This window comes from Bos taurus, chromosome 17 (genome assembly GCF_002263795.3).
Source record: "Bos taurus isolate L1 Dominette 01449 registration number 42190680 breed Hereford chromosome 17, ARS-UCD2.0, whole genome shotgun sequence".
NCBI lineage: Eukaryota > Metazoa > Chordata > Mammalia > Artiodactyla > Bovidae > Bos > Bos taurus.
This window is the reverse complement of record NC_037344.1, coordinates 29,170,955-29,196,809: the sequence shown is the minus strand read 5'-3', so window position 1 is coordinate 29,196,809 and position 25,855 is coordinate 29,170,955. Positions and strand designations below refer to the sequence as shown.

Here is a 25,855-nt window from a genome sequence, read left to right as displayed (position 1 = left end):
TATTATTTGCTTTTATGTCTGTTACAATTGCTTATCTTTTTCTTACTAATTTGTGGGAGTTTTTGCATTTTACTGAGATTAGCTCCTTATCAGACATATCCATGCCAATTTTCCCCTCACCTAGCATTTACTTTTAAACTTTATCAATTGTATGCCTTTTTTAAAACAAAATTTTAAATATTTTTATATATCAAACATACCCATCTTTCCTTGTATCACTTCTATATTTTTTTGATATAAACTGTAGGAAAGTCTCCCAGATCCCTAGCTCATATATATATATATATATAGTTTCATAAAATTTCTTTTGAGATTTTGGTTTAAAAAATTTTTAAGTATTTAATCTCTCTTGACTAAATATTCATATTTAATATAACGTAGGTGTGCAAATATAATGAAATAATTTTTTTCATCCTTGGGTATCCTGATATGTAAATAATATCACATGAAATCATATCATATATGTGTTACATGTTTGATTTGCTCCACAGCTCAAAGGTAAAAGTGTTAACATACCACTCTTGTTCCAGTTCTATTTCAATAAGACTCAGTCCCTTTCATCATGATTGTTGGGGAGTCTGTTCTCAGTCATTTTGAAGGGAGCCCCTTTCACTCATTTGGGATCATAAAAGAACTCTTTTAGGCCCTATTGGTCAAAGATAAATGGGGATGAAGTCCCTGGTTATCAGTCAGTGGAGTTTCTCTTTGAGAGCTTGGTCTTCCTGCCCACGGAATGTATTTGTGGGCGGGCAACTCCTCTGGCAACATCTCGTTCTCCATGCTGGTGCTTGTGCACTGATATCTTTACTGAGCCTCCCTCAGGATGCCAAGTTCCTGGCCTGCCTAGGCACACACTTCCTTCACTGCTGTAGTTGCTATCAGCTCTTGGAACTTAGCAGTTTAGAAAGGTTCAGCCTATTGTCTTCTGGAAGCCAGTGCTCCCTCCTCCCTCTCCTAAAGGTTGGGTTCTTCTGCCTTCTTGCTCTCCAAATAGGCAGCCTTGATCTGAGCTTCGATTCTCTTCCTTGGGCTTGAGAAACATAAAATATGTTACCAGTAGGATAGTGAGGAGTGAGGGCACAAGAGAGTTTTGGTGAAGCAGGTCTAGACTTTATGGTCAAAGGCCTGGCTATATTTTCTCCGAGTAAGAAATATCACTCTTCAGATGTTCAGTAATTCATCTCCTCTACACCAAGTAGGAATAGTGTGCTTTTCCTCAGATAACAAAAGCTTTATAATATGGTTCATTCTGCCTGTCCTGCTGCATTTAATTGTTGACAACTCACATATTATATACCATATCACATTTTATATGTATTTGTGTATATATTTGTAATATATATTTATATAATTGTAAAATATAAATTGTGTATATATCTATATATTATATATGTAAATATCTGGAAGGATTACATTAACTTATTTGTGGCTGACTCTAAAGGCTAGGAATTACTAAAAAATTTTTTTTCATTTCTATAACTTTTGAATCATTATCATTTTTATCTCTGCAGCTAGAAAAATAAATACATTTAGGAAAATGTCACAGAATGTTAAAAGGATGTTGGTAGCAAGCAAAAGCTTTCTAAACAAAACCTGCAAAAGTTTTCCAGATATTTACACTTAGAAAGACCCTTTTTAGATACTTAGGGGAAGGAAGTGATGATGACTGGACAGTAACAAGTGAGAGATGTCTTATTTATTTCAAAAAGTTGTTCAGTATAATGAAAAGATCCCTGAATTTGTAGTCAGGCTGTTTGGGGTTTTGTCATGGCTTTACTGTGAAATACCTGTGTAATTTTGATAAACCAATAAACCCTTAGCTTCTAATTTTTTCCAAAAACTGGACAATCTCTAAAGTCTCCTTCAGCTCTAGAATTTTGTAATATATATGATTTAGAGATTCTTAGCTAATAGCTATGACGCCAGTTTCAGCTATCATAGTGTCACTAGCCATAAAACATCCAAACTAGCTTTCCTCCTTGAGAAGGTAGATGTATCTGCCTGCCATTCCTTCAGCCCTTCCTGATTTGCATTGACCACTGAACCAAATGCTTATTAGAGCTTTTGCCTGGAAAATGCCTCACTGACTGGAGAGCTAAGATTTTGCTCCCCATATGGTGGAGTTAAACAGACTGCCACCAGATCCAACAGCTGGGCTGATGCCTTCTGGGCAGCCTGCCAGCACATGTGAACAGAGATGTGCTTGCTGGGCACTGGGATCTCCATAGACATTCTTGCCTCTGCTCACGGTCTCTCCTTAGGCCTTCAAGGCCTGCACAGCTGTGCAACTATGTCCCGGTCACCAGGAGAAGCTGCCTTTATGCGGTAAAGATGACTCTGAGACACTGATCTCCAAAGCTAATTGCCTGTGTGTAATAGATTTGTTCTCAGTTTCTACCTTTTAATCGTCTTACTCCGCTCTGCCCTGGGCAGCACTAATGGTTTTAGTCTCCTACCCTACCTAACTGAATAGTTCTTTTCAACAAGGTAGAAGAAAAATCTGTTTCCATCATCCCAACACCAGGTCCACCCCACCTTTATAGCGGGGGCTTCTTAAAAGTAACATTTTGGAGAACTGAACCAAGGATGGCAAAAGATGATGCTATTTCCCATAACAGAATCAATGTTCTTTTATCCCTAAAGATGTTAACTGTAGTTATGCAGGGTGTTTAGCCTAGAAATCCTAGGATTTCAGCATTGGGTATGTTTCAATATCATATTATCTGACTAAATTTCCGTATGTCTATCAATTCATATTAAGAATATATGACAATTCTTAATTCATATGAATATATAACCTGCCCTAGTTCCTGTTGACCAGTCTAGCTTAGAAGTATTGTTGTTGTTTAGTTGCTAAGTTGTGTCCTACTCTTTGTGACCCCATGAACTAGAGCCTGCCAGTCTCCTCTGTTCATGGGATTTTCCAGGCAAGAATATTGGAGTTGGGTGCTATTTCCTCCTCCAGGGAATCTTCCCAACCCAGGGATTGAAGCCTGGGTCTCTTGTGTCTCCTGTGTTGGCAGGTGGCTTCTTTACCACTGCACCACCGGGAAGCCCATTTACAGTATATCTGGGCCCTATTTAATAATGGATAATAAGATAGAATGGGGTATAATTCTAGAGTAGCTTTTATTTTTTAATTTAAAAAAATATTCATTTACTTATTTATTCATTTAATCACTCAGTCATTTGGCTGTGCCGGGTCTTAGTTGCAGCAGGTAGGATCTTTAGTTGTAGTATGCGAACTCTTAGTTGCACTGTGCAGTATCTAGTTCCCTAACTAGGGATCGAACCCTAGGCCCCTTGCATTGGGAGTGTGGAGTCCCAGCCACTGGACCACCAGGGAAGTCCTAGAGTAGCTTTTAAAGTAAGAAATGCCTAGATTCCAGGTGATAAAAGAATTTAGTCTCATTTAAACCCAGAAGGATATTAAGCATAAATAAATGAAATTTCTCATTTCTCCTGTGCTTGGAGAGTTTGGATGTGAGTATTGGTGGATATACACTGCGATGTTTATCCAAGCAGACTGTTGTGTTCTTTGAGCCTACTGTTATGAGAGCTGTTGGAATGGGGAACAAAGAGCATGGGTAGATGGAGTCTTCATGCATTTAATTTATGAAAACTCAGTATATATTTCTCTCAATACACAAGAGCAACCATTTAAATTGTACTGGTGATTCTTTCTGACAGTCTACGTACTGAGGTTGTGTTAGAGAGACGGACCTGCGAGACAGGTGTAGCTGACTTACAATATGTAGACCATTTATATACATAGAAATATGACTTTGTTTTTTTCATAACTGAACACAACTTAGGCCTCAAGCCCTCATTTTTGGTAGGCAATGTAAACTTTGTTATTTAAAATTAACTCCGTCACTTCTAGTTTTATACTTAGTCTCTTTGGTCACATACTTGGACACCAGTAGTATTCTTCCCTTCACCATCCTTCTACTCAGGGAAGACCCAAGTTACAGGTCTTGTCCAAGTGTTCTCTGGTCTTTGCTGACCTCGACTGAGACGTGACTTCTCTTCTTTAGTTTGTGGACTTTGTAACAGCATCTTACTGCTGATGGTTGGCAGTCCAGGCTCCATGTTCATATTCTGCACATTGCCCTTGATCTAACCCAGGCCTCTTTGGGTCCAATGGCCCTCTCAGCATGTCTTCATCCTCCTCGTGGATGAAGGAACCCTCAGTTTTTCTCCCCTGAATAGTGGAGTACATGGACTGAGAGGCAGGGGGTGAGGCTGCTTTCAGACTTCTGATGCCATGGATGCCTTTGACTTGATGATTGAGAGCTGTATTGCCATTAGAATTATTAGAAGCAAACAGAACTCATTCATGACTATTTCAAATCAGCCTACACACTGATCTACTGTTCTCTCAATCAGTCCCCAGTTACCAGATGCTGAATGCAGTTCTTGTGTTTTAAAGATATGTTGTTTTTATCAACAATATTGCCCCTAAATGAAAGTCAACCATTTACTTTAGTGCCTAAACAAAGACAGAGAAAACACTAAGTTAGATTTACTCAGATATAGCATGTGTTGGGGGACAACAGAGGACAAGATGGTTGAATGGCATCACCGACTAGATGGATGTGGGTTTAAGCAAGCTCCAGGAGTTGGTGATGGACTGGGAAGCCTGGCGTGTTGCAGTCTGCTGCTGCTGCTGCTGCTAAGTTGCATCAGTCATGTCCAACTCTGTGCGACCCCATAGATGGAAGCCCACCTGGCTCCTCTGTCCCTGGGATGCTCCAGGCAAGAACACTGGAGTGGGTTGCCATTTCCTTCTCCAATGCATGAAAGTGAAAAGTGAAAGTGAAGTCGCTCAGTCATGTCTGACTCTTAGCGACCCCATGGACTGTAGCCTACCAGGCTCCTCCATCCATGGGATTTCCCAGGCAACAGTTCTGGAGTGGGGTGCCATTGCCTTCTCCAGTGTTGCAGTCTATGGGGTGGCAAAGAGTTAGATATGACTGAGTGACTGAACTGAGCATGTGTTGGTTTCCAGCTTGGTACCGTCTTACAGGGAATTTCAAAGCTGTTTTTGCTTATTCACAATATTCATCTTATATTCTGATTTTATAAATGTTTTATAATATTCTGAAAATATGAATCACGGAATATTTCCCTGCTCTGTGATTAATGACTTGATTGCTGAAATAGGATGCAGTGTCTAAAAGAGAACTAATGACAACACAGCTCTTAGAGGCAGAATTTCTCAGCTGGAGTTTAGAGAAGCCCATCTAAGAAGGCTGAAGAACTGTGGCTTATACCTTCCATATAGGAAGGCAATGGCTTACCTGTCTTGTCCTCCTCTGAATCCCTAGCACCTGGCATTGTACTTAGCGCATATTGGGTGCTCAGTATATTTGTTAAATACAGTAAGTGAATTGACAAACTTCTAAATAGCAGTTTTACATCAATGGGGCATAGAATGTGCTGGTTATTGAAACAAAATAGGTCAGTTCGAGGAAAGTTTGGGCTTTCTAGGGAGCTAGTCATGGGAGAGAGTCTGTATGTCAGAAATACTGACTTTTAGGCTGATTTGATTACCAAAAAAAAGAATAACATATTTTACACATACCCTGAATTAAACTGCCTCCTTCAAGTCTCCAAGTAAGGCAAACTCACCTGATACACCTGACCTTTTGATTTTACATTAAGGAATTATATTTACTTCATACAGACTATTTTGTCCCCTTTAGGATTTCAGCCAACTCAACCCACAGAAACAGAGACATAATTATTACAAAAGGTCTCTGAATATCCCCAGATAGCTCAAGGTATGAATGAATGGTCCTCCTTAAACTCTCATTCAAAGTTGTTTTCATGCTTATATGTATTTTTAAAAGGTATCTTTGTTTGATTGCATGACCCATAGAAATTTGAGGCTGCAACCTCAGGGGGACAGGGAAGGCTACTGAAGCCAGTCTCTGTGTCCTTGAAGGAAGAGGCAGGAAAACTAAGGCTCAGGCATGGAAGCGCAGCCCTGTTGATGGACGTTTCCCCACCCCAGCTTCCTCTCCTTTGGAGACATCCTCTTCTCTATGTGTTTATCACTCCGTGTATAATGCCCCCCACCACTGGCCGAAGTGCTGAAGTGATGCTCAGGCTTCCTTGAAACAAAGCATAAGCTGGCGTTGGGAGCACGCAGCTCCTGCACACGACTAGCACAGAGGATGCGGACGTGAGGCTGCAGATGGCCTTTTCTCTATCACATGGAGAGAGGCGTTTTTGAGCTTCTTAATAATACAGTGATGAGAGAAAGAGAAGGTGCTCTGATATCTCCAGGCCTCAACGTGGTCCTGAGGCTCTGGTCCCCGTTCACCAGCTGATGTGAAACTAAAACTGCTGGTGTTTCCCAGGCAGTTTGCAGGAGCTCTTGACACTTACACCGTACAGTCCCCGTGGCCCCCTACCAGGCCCACGGTAATCTGCTCCCACCCATCCTGCCTGCTGGTGCCCATGCCTCCAGGCTGCCCCTGCCTCTCCTCTGGCAGCACTCTGCTCTCCCTGTCCCAGGCCTGGAAGGACCAGCTCCCCACTCCTTCTATGGTGTCCTTCCCAGGCCGCAAAATCTTCCCACAGTGCTTTCAGCCCATATCCACATCTTGCTGCTAAGTCACTTCAGTCGTGTCCGACTCTGTGTGACCCCACAGACGGCAGCCCACCAGGCTCCGCCATCCCTGGGATTCTCCAGGCAAGAACACTGGAGTAGGTTGCCATTTCCTTCTCCAATGCATGAAAGTGAAAAGTGAAAGGGAAGTCGCTCAGTCGTGTCTGACTCTTCACGACCCCATGGACTGCAGCCTACCAGGCTCCTCCATCCATGGGAGTTTCCAGGCAAGAGCACTGGAGTGGGTTGCCATTGCCTTCTCCAAATATCCACATCTTACCTTCTCTAATTTCTTTTGCATGTTTTATCTTTACCTCACAGTTAGCCACTTGTCATAAAACATCTCTTTCCTCATCACTCCTCAACACTTTACCCTGCTTTATTTTCTGTACAATACTCACACTTTAACATATTCTCTCTGTGTGTGTGTGTGTATGTATGTACAGATGTACTTTGGGACTTTGTTTTGTTAATTGTCTTTTTGTCCATTAGAAAGTCAGTGACACAACCCCAACACTAAGAATTGTTCCTGGAAAATGATAGATAAGTATTTGTGAAATGAATTAGGATGTGCTGCTCTCCGATTAGCAATAGAACACATTTGAGAATTTCATTAGTGTGTGTCGTCTTTGTCGTTTCCTCTTCAGAGACTCTGTAACAATCAGTTTGTTCTGCTTTGATAGACATAACTCTCTCAGCCTTATGTCTTAACTCTATCCTTCTGCTGATTGCAAAGTTGAAAGCAAAGATCGGTTCTTACCCACCTTTGCATCCAAGTTGCTCTTCATACATAAAGTTGCTTCTCATATTAGGCCCCATAAAGAGTTTGCTGTATTTCCTAGTTAAACAGAATCTCTCTAACCAGTCTTTATATAATGGGCTTTCCTTGTGGCTCAGACGCCTGCAGTGCAGGAGTCCCTGGTTCAATCCCTGCGTTGGGAAGATCCCCTGGAGGAGGGCATGGCAACCCATTCCAGTATTCTTGCCTGGAAACAGAAGAGCCTGGAGGGTTGCAGTCCATGGGGTCACAAAGAGTCAGACACAACTGAGCGACTAAGCACAGTCTTCATCTATCATGGACAGAGTTTTACCTTCTTTATAATTCTTCTGTGTCTCTGAAAGCACCACACAGAGAAAATTGTTCAGAAAAGCATCATGACTTCCTGTGTGTGCATGCTGAGTCGCTTCAGTCGTGTCTGACTCTGTGACCCCGTGGATTGTAGCCTGCCAGGCTTCTCTGTCCATGGGATTCTCCAGGCAAGAATGGTGGAGTGGGTTGCCATTTCCTCCTCTAGGGGATCTTCCGACCCAGGGATTAAACCTGAGTCTCTTACGTCTCCTGCATTGGCTGGTGGGATTTTTACCACTAGCGCCACCTGGGAAGCCCCCTGACTTGCTGGATGGCTCTAAATGCACACACTGAGGCATTACATGCCACGCAAGGCCCAGTGCATTACAGTGACTTTGGATACACAGAAGACCATCAGTGAAAGTCGACTGGTTTTTCTTCTTTTACAGGACAAGGCCTGAGATGTCATAAGGACTCTATATACCTCAGCAGTTTGGACTACACCACCAGAGTGCACAGCCATTCCACATTCATTTCTCTTGCATCTCCAGCACCATGAAACTGATAAACCCCAGCTGCTGGTGAGTGCTCTCCACAATGCCAGGAACTGATTTAGCTCTTTGCATACATTTTCTCAATTAATCCTTACTTGAGGCATGGACTATTATTATCTTCCCTCTACACAAGTGGCAACTCGGGCACAGAGAGATTAAGCAACTTGCCCAAGGTCACACAGTGAGTCATTGGTGGGGCTCAGATTCAAACCCAGGCCCCCTGCTCCAGAGCCCTCACACTTAATCTCATTGTTCTGCTGCATCTGTGTTATCTGCTTAACACATCCACTGAGGAAGACTCTAGCAGCCAGGTTAGCGTCCTGTGTAATGTCTAATCCATAAAGGTAATATATAATGTGATTAAAAGTTAAAAAAAAATCACAGCCTGTAATTGAGTGCCTCATTAGCTGCAGGGTGTAGGGAATATAGGCTACAGTTCACTTATCTGAATCCAACGCTCTCACGGTCCAAACTTCCACAACAAGCCCAGGCCGATCAGTGTTTGAAATCTGCTTCTCAGTTCAGCATTTGTGATTTTATAATGATTTCCACATGCATTAGCAACCTATTAATGGGCCAGTATATGGGAACAGTTGTCTTATGAAGTGAGGGTTTCTTTTTTTTTCTTCTTTTCTTTTCCATTAAAACCACAGGTCTACAGAATGAAAATGCTCAATATAATGAGTATAACCTGGAAAGTAATTTCATGGGCTGTAGTACTTTGATGGCAATAATTCTTGGATGTCAAAGGATAAGGACACAGTTTTCTGCTTCCAATTTTATTCTTAGAAAATGATGGTACTGAGCCATCCACAGAGTAGTCCCCTGTAGATTAATTCCAGTTTTTCTTTTGGAGAGGAGATTTAAGGGAAGTCTTAATCTGCTTTATATTTAACTCTTATCTCCACACTATGAATTAAAAATAGAAAGATGGACTCTAGTCTCACCTCTATAGACCCTCTGAGGGCTAAAGTTACCCCAGAGAAAGGATGGTCTGTGAGCTGCTCCAGGTCTCTTGTCTGGCTTAGCACCCCTCACTGACTTTCCCAACAGCTGCCTCTTTCTAATTTTCAGTCCTCATATTAACATGTCTAGAATGAGCTGTCTTTATTCTATGATGCTTGAATGACATTTAGCATTTTCCTCAGGTACTTTTCATTTCTCAAAAAACTGAGTGAATTCTGAAATTTCCTGCATCCTCTGGTTGGTTGGTCCTAAATCCATGCTTAAGGTGGGAAAAAAAGTGACGAGTAGTTTACACTGCGTTCTCTTCAGCCAGTAAAAATTGCTCTGAAGTAGGCTTCCCCAATGCCCCTTCTCCTCTCTTCTACCCTCTCTCTCCCTTCCATTTCCCATTCTCCCCACATTTTCCCAATCCTCTTTTCTCTTCCTTTTCTCCTCCCAGATCAAACCAAGGTCTGAGACAGCAGGAATGGCAGGAAACTGCAGGTGCTGGTGGAGGAGTTGGAGTTAGGCTCACTTTCCTGCCCCATCTCCTAACTTGAAGCTTCTGAAATACAGGTGAGGGTCATTTATCCAAAAACTAATCATCCAAGTCAATCTAGATTGGAAAGAGTAAGAAACCTCTAGGAAAACCTCTACAGTTTGGGGTTTCTGACACTTCAAACCCGGTGAAGTTAACATTGTGAACTTGTGAATTGTGGCTTATGTGACCGTGGGGAGAAAGCCAACCACATAGTAAGCAAGCTGAACATCTCTCTGTCCTCCCTTAATTTATAGACAATTTCCCTCCCTTTTTCCTCCTGCATCTTACACCAGTGACAAGTTTCAGTTCTAAAGTCTTAACCCAAAATACCCAAGAGACCGTTTTATGCTTAATTGTAAAGTTGTACAACTTCAGGGAAGAGGAGCTGTTGTATTTTTTCTGTATTCCCTTCTTTTCACCACTAAGTCATGGGAGCAATAACAGTGACCCCTGACTGAACACATGTTGTGTGCCTGACTGGTGGGGGGAGGGGTCCTGAATGTACTCAGAGGAAACAGAGCTCCTCAAATCGTGGGGCCACCCACCCCCTTTTGGACAGATGCAGACAGGCTCCGGGACAATGCTTCTTAAATGGTAGATTGTTTAATAGAACATGTTAGCTGGGGAGGCTGGCATTTTTAAAAATAAAGAAAATGGAATGAAATAGAACAAAACAGAAAAATATCAGAGGACATTGCATGTGGTAGGAGTAAGTATTATTTTGTGAGCCTTTGCTTTTAGTTAAAAGTGGAGAGTCTGACAGTGCTTACTGGGAGCTCCGCCCGCTCTCCCAGTCTCCGTTACAACCAGCCAGGTGACTAAGGTCTGGCTGTGGTAGCACATCCAGGGTGATCTGTGGCACGTGGAACTCGGCCACGTAGGCTTCCCAGTTTCTTCCTTCCATATATCTGGTGGATGACACCAGGGCCACCTTGAAGCCACAAGATGTCAGAGCCACAGTGTGAAGCAGCCTAGGTCCCTGAGTCATCATTGGAAGGAATGCCACCCACAAGAGTCACTTACTTGACCAGGGACACCAGCCATCAGCTTTATGTAAAAAGAAATTCTATGATCTTAAGCCAGATTGTTTCACCTTGTGTGTGTGTACGTGCCTTATGCTACATTTATTTCTAATGTAGATTATAGTGAGAGACATTTGAAAGCCACTGCTCAGGTCAGAGTGTGGTCCTAGATCAACTGCAGTTGAATCCTGTGGGATGTTCACTACTAATGCAGATTTCTGGGCCCTGCCAAGATCTGCTCTGTAAGGATCTGGGGCCTGGGAATGTTTGACAAACTCCACAGAAAAACTTTCTGAACGCTTAAGTTTAAAGAGCACTTTGGCCTCAGTATTGATAGAAACATTTTCTTGGCAGCCCTGGGGCTGGATAAGCTTTATACCTATTTTCTTTGGTCACTGTCCAAAGTGTGAGTCTCTCCCTATTCTCCACTCTATCTATACCCTATATATAATCTTATTACAATAGTGGTCTGTACTGATTCACATAATCCTTTTCTAAGAACATTTTCCACTCCTCCCCTTTTTCCTAAACACTTTAACTGTCCTCTAAAAAGTCTGCTGTGTAACAAATGCCCCTATGCCTCCCTCTTCCCTAGACATTTTCTGGCTCTCCCCTGAGTTATCAGTTCTGCTTCCCATTCAAATGGGAGCTGTTCATTTTCCACGTTTTTATGTGGAATTTTATGTGTATTCTCAGAGTTGAAAAGCGGGGCAAGTCCCTTCCTTGTTACTCAACTGCAGCTTCCCAACCATGACTGCCCCCATCCTTTTGGATAGACTCATACTAATTAATGTATAGAGTTACAAAGGAAATTCATAATCTCACATTATAAGAAATCTAATTCTGGCTAATTCAGCAACTCTTTCCATATTTCTACTTTGTCTTCTTCCACATGTTTATCCTTTAACTTGTTTCTTCATGGTCACAAGATGGCTGCCATAACTCCAAATATGACATCCCTCACAGCTATTTCAGTATGAATTTCCTATGGCTGTAACAAATTGTCACCGACTTGGTGGCTTAAGCTATGATAATTTATTCTGTCACTTGTTGGAGGCCAGAAATCTGAAGTCAGTATCACTGAGCTGAAATCAAGGTGTTGGCAGGGCCATCTTCCCTCCAAATGCTCTAGGTGTGAATCTGTTCCTTGCCTCTTCCAGCTTCTGGTGGCTGTCACTATTCCATGGCTTGTGGCTGCATTACTCCAGTCCCTGCCTTCATCTTCACATCGCCTTTTCTTCTGTGTGTGTCTTTCTTTCTCTTCTGTATCAAATTCCTTTCTGCCTCTTTCTTAAAATTGGGACACGTGTGATTGCATTTAGGGCCCACCTGGATAATTCAGGATCATCTCCCCATCTCATGTCCTAGCCTTCATTATATCTGCAAAGATTCTTTGCCCATAAAAACTCACATGTATAAATTCCAGGGATTAGCACCTGATATTTCTAAATATTGTTATTTGGCTTACCTACAATATCCAAAGATACAAAGGGCAGTGTCTCCTCATCTACAGTTTCTTAACAGGGAGAAATTCTTTTCTCAGAAGCGCACTGTCTTAGCCAGTTCCGACTGTCAGAATACTATAGCCTGGGTGGCGTAAACAACAAGCATTTATTTCTCACAATTCTGGAGGCTGGGAAGTCCAGGATCAAAGCACTGGCAGACCCAGTATCTGGTGAAATCACTTCCTGATTTGCAGACAGTTGAATCTTGTTATTTCCTTATGTGGCTGAGAGAAAATTTCTCTCAATCACATTTTTTTTTTTCTTATAAGAGCACTAACCTCATTTGAAAGTGTCTACCTTCTTGACTTAAATACCTCCAAGAGGCTTCACTTCCTAATACATGGTGATGGTGGTGGAGGGGATGTTAGAATTATACATACAAATTTTGAGAGAACACAAACATTCAGTATGTAACACCCCTACCACCAGTATGGTGCCTGCTAATCCTGTTGGCTGGATATGTATCATAAACCCATGTATATAGCCTCTGTGGGGAACAGAGGCTCTGTCACCCCCCCCAAAAAAAAAAAAAAAGGAAACGATGAAGGATGAGGGAAGGCTATTGGTTAGACCATCAATAATCTACATTAGGATTCCTGTGTCTTTACAGTTCATATCTATTAATATGATGTTGATGTTGTTCTCTTTTGGTTTTTTGCTGATCCTTCTGTGTGGACTATCTAACCATTGACAATTCAATTATTTGACCTCCTCATCTTTCAGTGACCATTCCCTACTCTATCCCTGTCTTTCGGTGCCATAGCTTCACCCTGGACCTGAATATCACCTGAAACTTCTCCTTTTCTGAAATAGCAATGACAGACAACTGCCTGTCTGACCACCTTCTCACATCCTTCCCGCTTACTCATTTCAATTCTCCTCTGTCCTTTCTGCCTATCCATCGGCCATTCCTTTCTTGAGTTTCCTTCTATCCAGAATATATTGTCCATATTCTAAATTCCCTTGACTCTTGGTCCTTCCATTGAAGTTTCCTTGCAAAACCCCAGTCTTGGATGAACCCTCTATCTGCTTGCTCAAACTTCTTCCTTGTCATTAATTCTTACCCTGTCATTCTCAGGAGATAACTTTACTTCATCTTTAATTAAAATAGAAGAAATCTGATGGAAATGACTCAATTTCCCATCACTACATTTATTGTCTCTGTACTGAGATGTTTAATCTTCTGGTCTTGTTACAGTGGAATAAAACTCTTCTGCTAGAGGCCTATCCTTCTGCTTATCCTGTGGAAATACAACTAATTTCTGGTCAATGAGATATAAGTAGAATTGTAGTATGGAGGCATTTAGGAAGCTTTTTAAAAGACAGTGGGCACATATCCTTTGCCCTTTTCCTCTAGTCTGTTTCTCCATCCAGATTCCTGGAAATATGAATGTGATCACTGGAACTCCTGCAGTTATATTTTAAGAATGATGCTTATGTAATGGCTGAGTAGCTAGAACTTCTGTAAGTCATTTTTAAATCATTCAAATTTCTCATCCACACAAGTATAATGCTTCTCTCAGATTCTCAAACCACACTCTTAGGACGTGTTTAAAATTTTTTTATGCTAAAATAACTTTATTTTTAGGCTGAAAAGTGTTAATCACTCAGCTCAGTAGTGTCCAACTCTTTGCAACCCCATGGACTGTAGCCCGCCAGGCTCCTCTGTCCATGGAATTCTCCAGGCAAGAACACTGGAGAGGGTAGCCTTTCCCTTCTCCAGGGGATTTTCCTGACCCAGGGATTGAACCCAGGTCTCCCACATGCAGGCAGATTCTTTACCCTCTGAGCTACCAGGGAAGCCCATGGTACTGAAAGAACTTCTGTCTTCTTCCCAACCTTGATTATATATTAGTCTGCTTCCATCAGCTTACCTCTGGAAAAGTCCATGTCCTTTCCCAATTCCTGGCTTTCCTCTTCCTCACAGAGATGATATTAATAGGTGTTGAGGGAGAGCAGGGGAGTGTTGAGTGTGAAAAGAAGAAAACGTTGCTCTATTACCTATATGTAATTCTGGTCGGTTTTTAGCAAAATTGTATCATCCTCTCTCTTCTCTTCTCTTGTGCTTTAGTTTCTGTGCTCCTTATACCTTGTTTAGAAGTTGATCCAGAGCAGAAACGATACTCAAACTACACATCAGCAGCATCAAGCTTTCGTTCTTTTTGCGTCCTGATATTTTGAAAATATTAAAAAGAGGGCTTTTGTGTGATTTCTTTCCACAGGGGCACAGAAAACACCTTCTTGATGGAAAATATAACCTGATTGTTTGTCTGAGTCTGAGTTGAACCGAGAAAAGATTCTCAAAAAATATTCTTCAAAAGTTGGCCAAAAAGGAAATGGGGGTAGCTGGTTTACCTCCCCCACCTGACCTCCTCCTGCTTTGCTGCCCAAGTAGTAATTTTGAGAGGCAAACCTGATTGTTCACTCTGCTACTTAAAACCCACAGTGGCTGATCCTGATGCCATCTTTCACCTCTGTCCATCTCACACCCTGTGCCTCCAGTTACCCTGAACTGCTTGCAGTAACCTGTGCTATTTCTCAAATCTGCTCTTTCTTTTTGTTGTTCTTTTCTGGACTGACTTGCAACCCCATCCTTCTATTAATAAGAAATACCCATTCACCTTCAGGGCTCAGTTCAAGAAACTTCTTGTCATTTGTGAAGCTTCTTGTCCGCCTTCCAACTTCTTCTTGTTTCCCTTCTTCCAACTGACGTTTTCCTTCAGTTTGTCCTCTCTGAATAAGTCTAATAACATGTACCATACTTGACTGCAAAATTACTTGATGTGTTAGTGTCCTTCTATTTGACTATAAGCTCGCCAAAGGCTTAATCATTCTTTCATTGACCAAGTAATTCATAAACATTTTCTTTTTGTAAAAGAATCAACCATACAGAACATGAATGTTTCCTTTCACTTCTAACTCCCTCAGTCTCCCAACCACCATCTTATTCATATGTGAACCTTCAGTGCCTACCTAGTTCAGTGTCTGGCACACAGAAACCCAAAAATTGTGTTTTGAATGAATGGAATGAATGAATGAAAGAAAGACTAACTATCCTTTTAAGATTATCAACCAGTAACACATCTGATCATAAATCTGAGTTTAAATTCCCATTAATAGTGTGCAACTTCCTCACTCCAAGATAACATCATGTATGTGCTCTCTTGTGGTTTATTTTTGCTAACTCACTGTCTGAGTCTTTAGTCTCCTTCAGGTCCTGTTTACTTTATTCAAAGCTCTGCTCCTCTGCTAGTGCAGTTTACATTGGGAGGAAGTTTTCCTATTGCCTGTGCAGTGTAAATTGGTTTCTAAACAATCTTGCCCACAGTCTCCATTAATATGGCACTGTAGAGCAAGGCAGGATAAAATATTCAAAGTAGCAGGAGTTACTTTTTAGGATGATTGAATATGATGAAGGAGCCAAGGACAAAGGGTAATTTATTCCAAAGGAAGTCAACACCTTTGCTTTGCACTAGCTCTTGCAGCTAAAAAATAGGGCTGGTAATTGGACTTGCTTTATGAAAATCTCATTAGCATTAGCATATAACTAAAATGCACAGCTCCATAGTTAATTGCAATCCTGCACTGCAGTTAACAACTACAGTGATGACATTTGCATATTGCACATAAAATTAAAAATGCATGTCAGATAGGTGCTCTTTTAGAAAAAAAATCCTTGAATAACATTGCATTCACTACAATAATCGGAAAGATTTTGAATTTGAATGGAAATTATATGTATAGTATGAGCTTTAGAAAGACAGAGGAGCCTGATCAAAGAGGAGGGGAAGCTAAATATGAAACATTGCATAGGCAGAACTCCAGCAGCTGGGATCTTCAAGGGCAGGGACCTGTAATACTGAACTGTGTGCTTTGTGTGAATGCCACCCTTTCTTCTGAGAGTTTCATTTCACTTTCCAGGCATCAGTCTCATCTTGATGCTTTTCCTCTAGACTACAAACTCCTTGAGATCATGGACTTGATCTTTTTAAACCTTTGAGTCCCACAATGCTTAGCATGTACAGGCACTCAATGATTTGTAGGTGTGAACCACTCAAGCCCTCTCGAATTGGATCCAGTAGACCTGAGGGGCTGTGTACTGAAGTGATTAAGAGTGGATGTTTTCACTTCCATGTCCCTGAGCCAGTTACCTTTCAGCGCTTCAACCTCCCTAAGCCTCTGTTTCCTCTGCTATAAAATGTCTTCTGCCTTATAGGATTTTTGAGAAGATTTAGAAAGATAATGCATACATAATACTTACCACAGCACTGTGCCTGGCACATAGCAAGTGCTATTATTGTTGTGTTTGCTGTTGTTTTGAGGTTAAAAATCATGGGAAAGGACATGTTGAGGCTGAGTGTTAGTCCTGGTGCCAATCAACTACAAGACAGAACAGCGTTACTGTGAGTAATAATACTTACCACAGGGCCGATAATTTTTGTTCCATTTCACCAAAAAAGAAAATGAGTTCTTGAAAAGAGATTGGTGGGGGCATAAGACAACTATACCACTTTCTCTGTGAATACAAAGATCCATGACCAGGCTTTGTACATGAGACTCCTCTGTAACTACAAATTGCCTACTTCCTGGAAGACAACCATAAGCTAGGAAGTCAGGAAGGAAGTCAAGGTAGGGCCTTCAGTGGGGTATGGCTCTTTATTTCTTTTATCATTCATTCATTCATTGTTCAGCTAATACTATTTATTGTGCTCATACCTATGCAATGCTTTGTGCTAGAGATGCTCTGATACAGAGATGACCATGCATGTGACCTGATTGATATACACTTGGAAATTCTGGGCTAGAAGTAAAGTGAAGGATTGGAACTAGAGAAAAAGATATGTGTGTCATCAGCATGGAGAGGAGTTTGAACTCTAGACATAGGTGAGGTCCCTGTGGCTGTTCACTGGGGAACACTCCCAGTAGGGGGATAGGAAAGGGAATTGGTACCAATTGAAGCAAAGGGAAGAGACTGAAGGAGAAGAAAATTCTGAAAGAGATGGGAATACCAGACCACTTGACCTGCCTCTTGAGAAATCTGTATGCAGGTCAGAAAGCAACAGTTAGAACTGGACATGGAACAACAGACTGGTTCCAAATCAGGAAAGGAGTACGTCAAGGCTATATATTGTCACTGTGCTTATTTAACTTATATGCAGAATACATCATGAGAAACACTGGCTGGATGAAGCACAAGCTGGAATCAAGATTGCTAAGAGAAATATTAGTAACCTCAGATATGCAGATGACACGACCCTTATGGTAGAAAGTGAAGAAGAACTAAAAAGCCTCTTGATGAAAGTGAAAGAGGAGAGTGAAAAAGTTGGCTTAAAACTCAACATTCAGAAAACTAACATTCATGGCATCTGATTCCATCACTTCATGGCAAATAGATGAGGAAATAGTGAGAGACTTTATTTTCTTGGGCTCCAAAATCACTGTAGATGGTGATTGCAGCCATGATATTAAAAGACACTTGCTCCTTGGAAGAAAAGTTATGACCAACCTAGACAGCATATTAAAAAGCAGAGACATTACTTTGCCAACAAATGTCAGTCTAGTCAAAGCTATGGTTTTTTCCAGTAGTCATGTGTGGATGGGAGAGTTGGACTATAAAGAAAGCTGAGCGCCGAAGAATTGATGCTTTTGAACAGTGGTGTTGGAGAAGACTCTTGAGAGTCCCTTGGACTGCAAGGAGATCCAACCAGTCCATCCTAAAGGAAATCAGTCCTGAATATTCATTGGAAGGACTGATGCTGAAGCTGAAACTCTAATACTTTGGCCACCTGATGTGAAGAACTGACTTATTTGAAAAGAGCCTGATGCTGGGAAAGATTGAAGGTGGGAGGAGATGGTGATGACAGAGGATGAGATGGTTGGATGGCACCACTGACTCAATGGACATGAGTTTGAGTAAACTCCAGGAGTCGGTGATAGACAGGGAGGCCTGGCATGCTGCAGTCCATGGGGTTGCAAAGAGTCTGACATGACTGAACAACTGAACTGAATTGAAAGAGATGAAAGTTTCAACTTGTAGGGTGGTAGTTAACAGAGTCAACCCTGTGTAAAGTGAGTGAGGGTTATTGAATTTGGTGATAAGGAGGCCACATCAAAGGTAGGTAGAGAATGGCAGCTGCTGCTGCTAAGTCGCTCAGTCGTGTCCGACTCTGTGCGACCCCATAAACGGCAGCCCACCAGGCTCCTCCATCCCTGGGATTCTCCAGGCAAGAACACTGGAGTGGGTTGCCGTTTCCTTTTCCAATGTGTGAAAGTGAAGTCGCTCAGTCGTGTCGGACTCTTCGTGACCCCATGGACTGTAGCCTACCAGGCTCCTCTGTCCATGGGATTCTCCAGGCAAGAGTACTGGAGTCGGGGAGAATGGCAGGGTAGGAAACAAATGCAGGAAAGTATAGGCTGTGCTTTGACAGTAAAAGGATAAAAAAGCTCAGCCAGCAGCTTGAGGACATAGGAGAGTTGAAAAACAACATGTGTCATGTTGGAAAGACCAAAAGTAGGAGCCACTGAGAAAAGAGGGAGATAAGACCTGAGACAGCTGGAGGTGGTGATGCCATTGAAATCAGCCCAAGTCCCAAGCTGCACAGTTATCTTGTGAGCAGTTCTATTCTGTGGGACTGAGGCCAACACCTTCTCATTCGGGTGAGGTACCCCTTTTCCTTGGCCTGCAGCCCTGGTTCTTACCTGTATCCCAATACATCATATTTTTATGATGTATTCAATTCAATTCAATAAATTGAATTGTTATTTTCAACTTATTCATCTGTCTCCTCCTTTGATGGTGAGCTCCTCAACCACAGGAACCATGTCTTATTCATCTGAACACCCTCATTGCCTAGTTCAGGGTCTGGCACAGTCAGTAAAGATTATTCAATTCAACTGCATAGTCCCTCACAGCCAGTCTGTTCCATCAACTGGAGTTCCCAGTAATTACACAGCCCCTTGTAAATTGTCTCCTCCTTAGAAGATAATGATGGGCCAGGAACCAGAATCAGGGAGGAAAGATAAGATAGGGCTTTCTGTGGTGGACTGGGCTATTTTACTCATCATTCAGCTAATATTATTTTTTGTACCCATACCTACGCAGTGCACTGTGCTAGGAAGTGAGAGCTGACCATGGATGTGGACCTGACTGGTATACAGTTGGAAAGTCTGGGCTAGAAGTAAAGTGAAACATCAGAACACGACAAAAAGATACGAACACCTCTGTCTCCATCTTACATATTTCTGCTATTAAGGTTACAGCTGCAAGAAGTCTGTGTATAGTTCACTCACCTCTCCATGCTTGGGGGAGTGGAAAAAAACACATGGGAGCCCTGTCTCATGATACACTAAGTGAGCTGTGTGAGGCAATAACTGAGATGAAGCTGGGAAGCCACAATCCTGTTCTCTCATAGCTTTTCCTTAGAGAGTCTCTGCCCTGGAGTCTTTCTACTTCTCTACTCTTTCCATCCTGGCTGATATACTTTTTTTTCACCTCTCCACTTCCTGTATCCTATTTCTACTCTTGGAAGCCTGTTTTTAGACTCAAGCCTTTCATTTGCTTTTGTTGTTGTTCAGTCGCTAAGTTGTGTCCAACTCTGTGGACTCCGTGAACTGCAGCTTACCCCAGGCTTCCCTGTCCTTCACCATCTCCTGGAGTTTGTTCAAACTCAAGCCCATTGAGTCGGTAATGCCATCCAACCATCTCATCCTCTGCCACCCTCTTCTCCTTTTGCCTTCAATCTTTCCCGTCATCAAGGTCTTTTCCAATGAGTTGGCTCTTGGCATCAGGTGGCCAAAGCATTGGAACTTCAGTATTAGTCCTTCTGGTGAATATTCAGAGTTGTTTTCCTTTAGGATTGATTGTTTTGATCTCCTTGCTGTCCAAGGGACTCTCAAGAGTCTTCTCCAGCACCACAGTTCGAAGGCATCAATTCTTCAGAGCTCAGCCTTCTTCATGATCCAATTCTCCCATCCATACATGACTACTGGAAAAAGCCATAGCTTTGACTTTGCAAAGTGATGTCCCTGGTTTTTAATTTGCTGTCTAGGTTTGCCTTTACTCAAAGTTTTCCTGTAGACACACTATCTCTAAGAAAATGATTTTGAACCATAATCTGACAGTTGGGGTTGTACCAACATTTTTCGCCCTTCCCTATCCCATGTGGGTCCAACTCGGACAAAACCCAATACATAAGATCTTTGGTTAACAGCTTACTCTTGGGCCGCCAATGTATGGTGATGGGCCTTCGTGGAAAGCGACAGTCACTACCATGTCGTCAGAGCTGTGTACCAGACTGTCCTCATTTTCCTCAGTAAGCCAATACTAGCAGAGCTTTCCAATTAGCAACAAAGAAACTTTTTCTTTTTCACTCATGCTTAAAAAATAGTTATTTTTCTTTTTTCAGAAAGTGTTTCACTGGTAACCTCTTCAGGTCTCGTCTCCTGCTATTCAGTCTAAATGTGCTGACTTTCCACATGGTTTGGGATCAGGATGGGCCTGGCAGTGACCCAGGGGCACCAAGGGGCCAGCAGAGTAGGCTGTAATTTTACTCCTGTCACCGACCACCTTCTCCAGGTCACTGCACACCCACCCTCCTGTGAGTCGGAGTTTGCAGAGCCTGGTGTCTAAGAAAAGGAAGTATTGTCTCCCAGCTGTAAGTCAAGAGTTGTGTTTGTGGGTTTGGTTTTCCTGCTTCTGGCTCATGCTTGTTTTTGTTTTCCTGGCACGAGGGCATCTGTGCCCAGAACAGCCGCTTATCTCAGCTGACTGCTATTTGCCCATACCTGGCTCATTCTGTTGTTCCGAAAAGCCACACAAAGGAAAAAATTGGGAATTCTTCCTGATGCTATGTTGAATTTATCTGTGCTAAATATGTCTCAAAAACCCAAATTGCCTTAAAACCTAAACCAAGTTCCATAAGTGACTCACTCTTAGGCATGCAGGCAGAGAGTAAGGTGGGGAGAGGGGAGTTGGGGAGAAAAACACACATATTCTGATTGCCTAATTTTACAAGTCTTGTCTACTTCACTCTACCACAGAGTTAAACCCACAGCTCCTCTCTATCTTGAGTCTCTAGGTTCCTCACTGAACAAGGATCTCTCCTTGCTCAGTGGGGTTCAGAATTCAGCGCTAAGTGGCTTGGGTGGTGAGAGTGGCTCCTCACACACAGCAATTCCTACTATTTCTGAATGGGACTGCACCTAACCAGCCTTTTCTCACTCTTTTCCATGACTGGCTTTGTGGGCTGATGCGATTTGCCATTCAACCTCTTTCTCCCTTCTGGTGCCTGGTGCCTTCTTGGACATCTGTTGATGTCCCCATCTGATGCTGTTTTCTAGAAGCCTGTTGTTTTTGTTGTTCAGCTGATAAGCCGTATCAGACTCTTTTTGACACCATGGACTGCAGTGCTCCAGGCTTCCCTGTCCTTCACCATCTCCTGGAGTTTGTTCAAACTCATGTCCATTGAGTTGGTGATGCCATCCAACCATCTCATCCTCTGCCACCCTCTTCTCCTTTTGCCTTCCATATTTCGCAGCATCAGGGTCTTTTCCAATGAGTCAGCTCTTAGCATCTGGTAGCCAAAGCATTGGAGCTTCAGCATCAGTCCTTTCGGTGAATATTCAGAGTTGTTTTCCTTTAGGATTGTTTATTTTGATCTCCTTGCTGTCCAAGAGACTCTCAAGAGTCATCTCCAACACCACAGTTCAAAAGCACCAATTCTTTGACATTCAGCCTTTTTATGGTCCGACTCTCACATCCATACATAGCTGCTGAATAAAAACATAGCTTTGACTATATGGACCTTTGTTGCAAAGTGATGTCTCTGCTTTTTAATATGCTGTCTAGGTTTGTCATAGCTTTTCTTTCAAGAAGAAGAAAGCTTTTTTTTCCAAAAAATTTCATGGCTGCAGTCACCATCCACAGTGATTTTGGAGATAAAGAAAATAAAATCTGCCACTCTTTCCACTTTTCCCCCACCTATTTGCCATAAAGTAATGGGGACCAGATGCCATGATCTTAGTTTTTTTTAATGTTGAGTTATTAGCCAGCTTTTTCATCCTCCACTCATAACACAGAATCATCTGAAGCATATACCTAAAGACTTTATTCTGTCATCTCTGCTTCCGCTGCAGCTCACCAAAAATGGAGCTGCTTGTTTATCCAGCTGTCAGCCACTTCCCATAAATGTCTGGCCCAGCTTGCTGCACTGTGGCAGGCTTTACTTTAGTACCAATAGGTTGGCCCTCTGCCAGGTCTTCATTGTTGGCGACTCCATCTTGCTATTGAACGCTGAGTGTGAGCCAGAGGTGATGCTGATGAAACCCTGGGCAGGTCCTGACAGCAGGGGCAGACCAAGCCACCCAGGGAGAGTAGGTCTGACCTCCTCTCCGCAGAGCCATGGTTAGTTCTAAAGCTTTGGTGCCATCTCAGTGCAAACAGTGTGAGATGCAATTCAACGACTCCTATGCACTCATCACTGGGGTAGGTTGTCAGAGGCACAGAAGAAGTATATGTTGGTTTCTGTAAGAGTTGTGGCCAGCAGCCTCACTGGACGATGACACTTAGCAACTCTTTTTTTTTTTTTTTAAGAAAATTGTTGCTTTGTGTAGGCTGATGTGTAACTTTAATAATCTTATCCTTAGTCCCAAGTACTGTGCTAATTTGTCCCTAGTTTTCTTCATCTTTTACTGGATTTATACAGCAGCAGCTGGTGAATGACTATATCATTAGATAACACCCGTATTTTGAGAGGTTGAATTTCCTAGAAACCAGTTTCTAGTTTTTGTGTGTCCTTGCTTGTACTCTTTGAAGAGACTGAAAAAGAATGTTCTACAAAATCCTGTCTTGCTCTGTGGTGATGAGGTCAGACAGACCGCCGCATGAGGCTGAGTAAAGCTGCCATACAACTGTGGGGTGGCTTTGGAAAATTGCAGACATATGGGGCTCACTTAGTCGCCACCACAGCTCAATCCCATGGCTCCTGTCACCACTTCGGTGAGTTGGTAGTACAATAGAGATGTCACTGTGGTAGGGCCTGGAATGAAAAATCAGTTCTTTCTAGTCATTTCTTATTAGAAGGAATTTCTGAATGGAAAATTCTCCTCCACTAAATCGGATTGTATCTATATAAAACTTTATTGCTTATGACTATCAGGGTCAATTCCCATTGGCACCTGAGAGCTAAAAAATGACATCTGTCATCACAATAGAAAGAAGTGTTTGTTTTTAAATTGGTCAAAAGCCAAGTCATTAATTGCCTCTAAAGGTACAAAGGGAAAAAAGAATTAAGGGTTTTAATTGCCACAGAAATTCCAGATAGAAAATTTTACATTCAGTTGCACCTGAGGTAGCAGAAAACTCCGAGGGCCTAAGTCCAGTGGCCAAACCAGAATTTGGTTTATATAAGATTCCCTAGAAGTGGATCACTGGGGCTTGTACATATATTTGTTGTATAGAGGTTTTTTTCTCAGTATAGCTTCAGGTGGATTATAATTAAATGTATATAAACATGTGTATGTTACCTATATTTTCAGTCTGATGTATTAACCACAAGATACCAAATTATTAAAATTATTTTCAAAGCCACAAACTATGTGAGGGTAAAGATATTATCATGTAAAATGCAAAAATGCTTTCCAGCTATGCTGATATTTTATGCCAACTGAATGCAGAATTTAACTTAAAACCATAAATTTGTGTATTAAAATGAAATGAAAAAATGTTGACCAGCTATATAAAAAGGGCATCCATCACTGCCCACGATTTTATTTATAGTCTTAATGTTAAAAAGCTAGGATTTCCCCCCACACTATAAAGCACTGATGATAATTTCAATCGATTCCTACCTACTGGATATAATTTAAATTCTTGTATGTGCTTTAATAATTCTTTAGAAATCATTCTTTGAATTGGTATTCATAGAGTGAGAAAGGAATTACTTGAGGTATTCCACGTGTTTTTATTGAAACCAAGATAAAAAAAAATAATAAGGGCTAGGTAAGTGCAGAGTCACCTCAGATTTTGGTTAGAGGAGGCAGAGGGAGAGAGTGAAGGGTGGCATGATGGTGGCTGTGGCGGAAGCCATCCCTGGGCATAGTGGCCACAGATGGCTTCATGGGATGACACTCAGAGGTTGCCTTTGATTTTAGTTTATATATTAAAGAAAATTTTACAGTGTTTCACACAAATAGCTTGACAACTTATATTTCACAGTACAGTATTGTTTTGCACACACGTGTCCCATTCCTGGGACATGTTGACTTCACGCTGAAATTCTAGGAGAGGAGGTGACACTGTGTGGAAGGCAGCCTGTAAATGCTATGGTTACAGAAAAGAGGTCAAGTCCTTTGGTTTTCTCATCTAAGACTGTAAATTAATTCATTAATTTATTCGACAAATGAGTACCCATAATTCTGTAAGAGTCTGGGAAATAGTTCCTTTTTTTTTTTTTTTTTTTCTGAACTGTGCAGTTGGTGGGATCTCAGTTCCTCAACCAAGGATGGAACCTAGGCCACAGCAGTGAAAGCACCAAGTCCTAACTACTAGGCAATGAGGAAACTCCCTGGAATAGTCTTTTATGAGTTGTGATATGCAACAGTTAGTAGTAATTGTGGAATTAACAGAGGAACCTGAATTGCCAATCAACATAAAGGAGTCAGGAGTAGTTCAGAGCTCTCCCTGCAGCATGCTGTGTAACCTGGCTGTATAGAAATTGGGCATGCATTTTGCTATCTGGACAGTTGCTACTGCTCAAATTGCCGCTGTGTGCCAAAGAATGCTCAAACTACCGCACAATTGCACTCATCTCATATGCTAGTAAAGTAATGCTCAAAATTCTCCAAGCCAGGCTTCAGCAATATGTGAACCGTGAACTTCCTGATGTTCAAGCTGGTTTTAGAAAAGGCAGAGGAACTAGAGATCAAATTGCCAATATCAACTGGATTATCGAAAAAGGAAGAGAGTTCCAGAAAAATATCTATTTCTGCTTTATTGACTATGCCAAAGCCTTTGAATGTGTGGATCACAATAAACTGTGGAAAATTCTGAAAGAGATGGGAATACCAGACCACCTGACCTGCCTCTTGAGAAATTTGTATGCAGGTCAGGAAGCAACAGTTAGAACTGGACATGGAACAACAGACTGGTTCCAGATAGGAAAAGGAGTATGTCAAGGCTGTATATTGTCACCCTACTTATTTAACTTATATGCAAAGTACATCATGAGAAATGCTGGACTGGAAGAAGCACAAGCTGGAATCAAAATTGCCAGGAGAAATATCAATAACCTCAGATAGCAGATGACACCACCCTTATGGCAGAAAGTGAAGAGGAACTCAAAAGCCTCTTGATGAAAGTGAAAGTGGAGAGTGAAAAAGTTGGCTTAAAGCTCAACATTCAGAAAACGAAGATCATGGCATCTGGTCCCATCACTTAGGGGAAATAGATGGGGAAACAGTGGAAACAGTGTCAGACTTTATTTTTGGGGGCTCCAAAATCACTGCAGATGATGACTGCAGCCATGAAATTAAAAGACGCTTACTCCTTGGAAGGAAAGTTATGACCAACCTAGATAGCGTATTCAAAAGCAGAGACATTACT

General features: G+C 41.9%; 1 long non-coding RNA gene across 1 annotated transcript in view; it reads left to right on the top strand.

Moving 5' to 3' along the window:
• LOC132342591 (uncharacterized) overlaps positions 1 to 25,855 on the top strand; it is an 85,999-nt gene that overhangs the window by 24,230 nt on the left and 35,914 nt on the right. The window contains exons 2-3 of the long non-coding RNA XR_009491023.1: positions 8,138 to 8,269; positions 9,648 to 9,763. This is a non-coding gene — a long non-coding RNA (uncharacterized lncRNA). The remainder of the gene's footprint in view (positions 1 to 8,137; positions 8,270 to 9,647; positions 9,764 to 25,855) is intronic.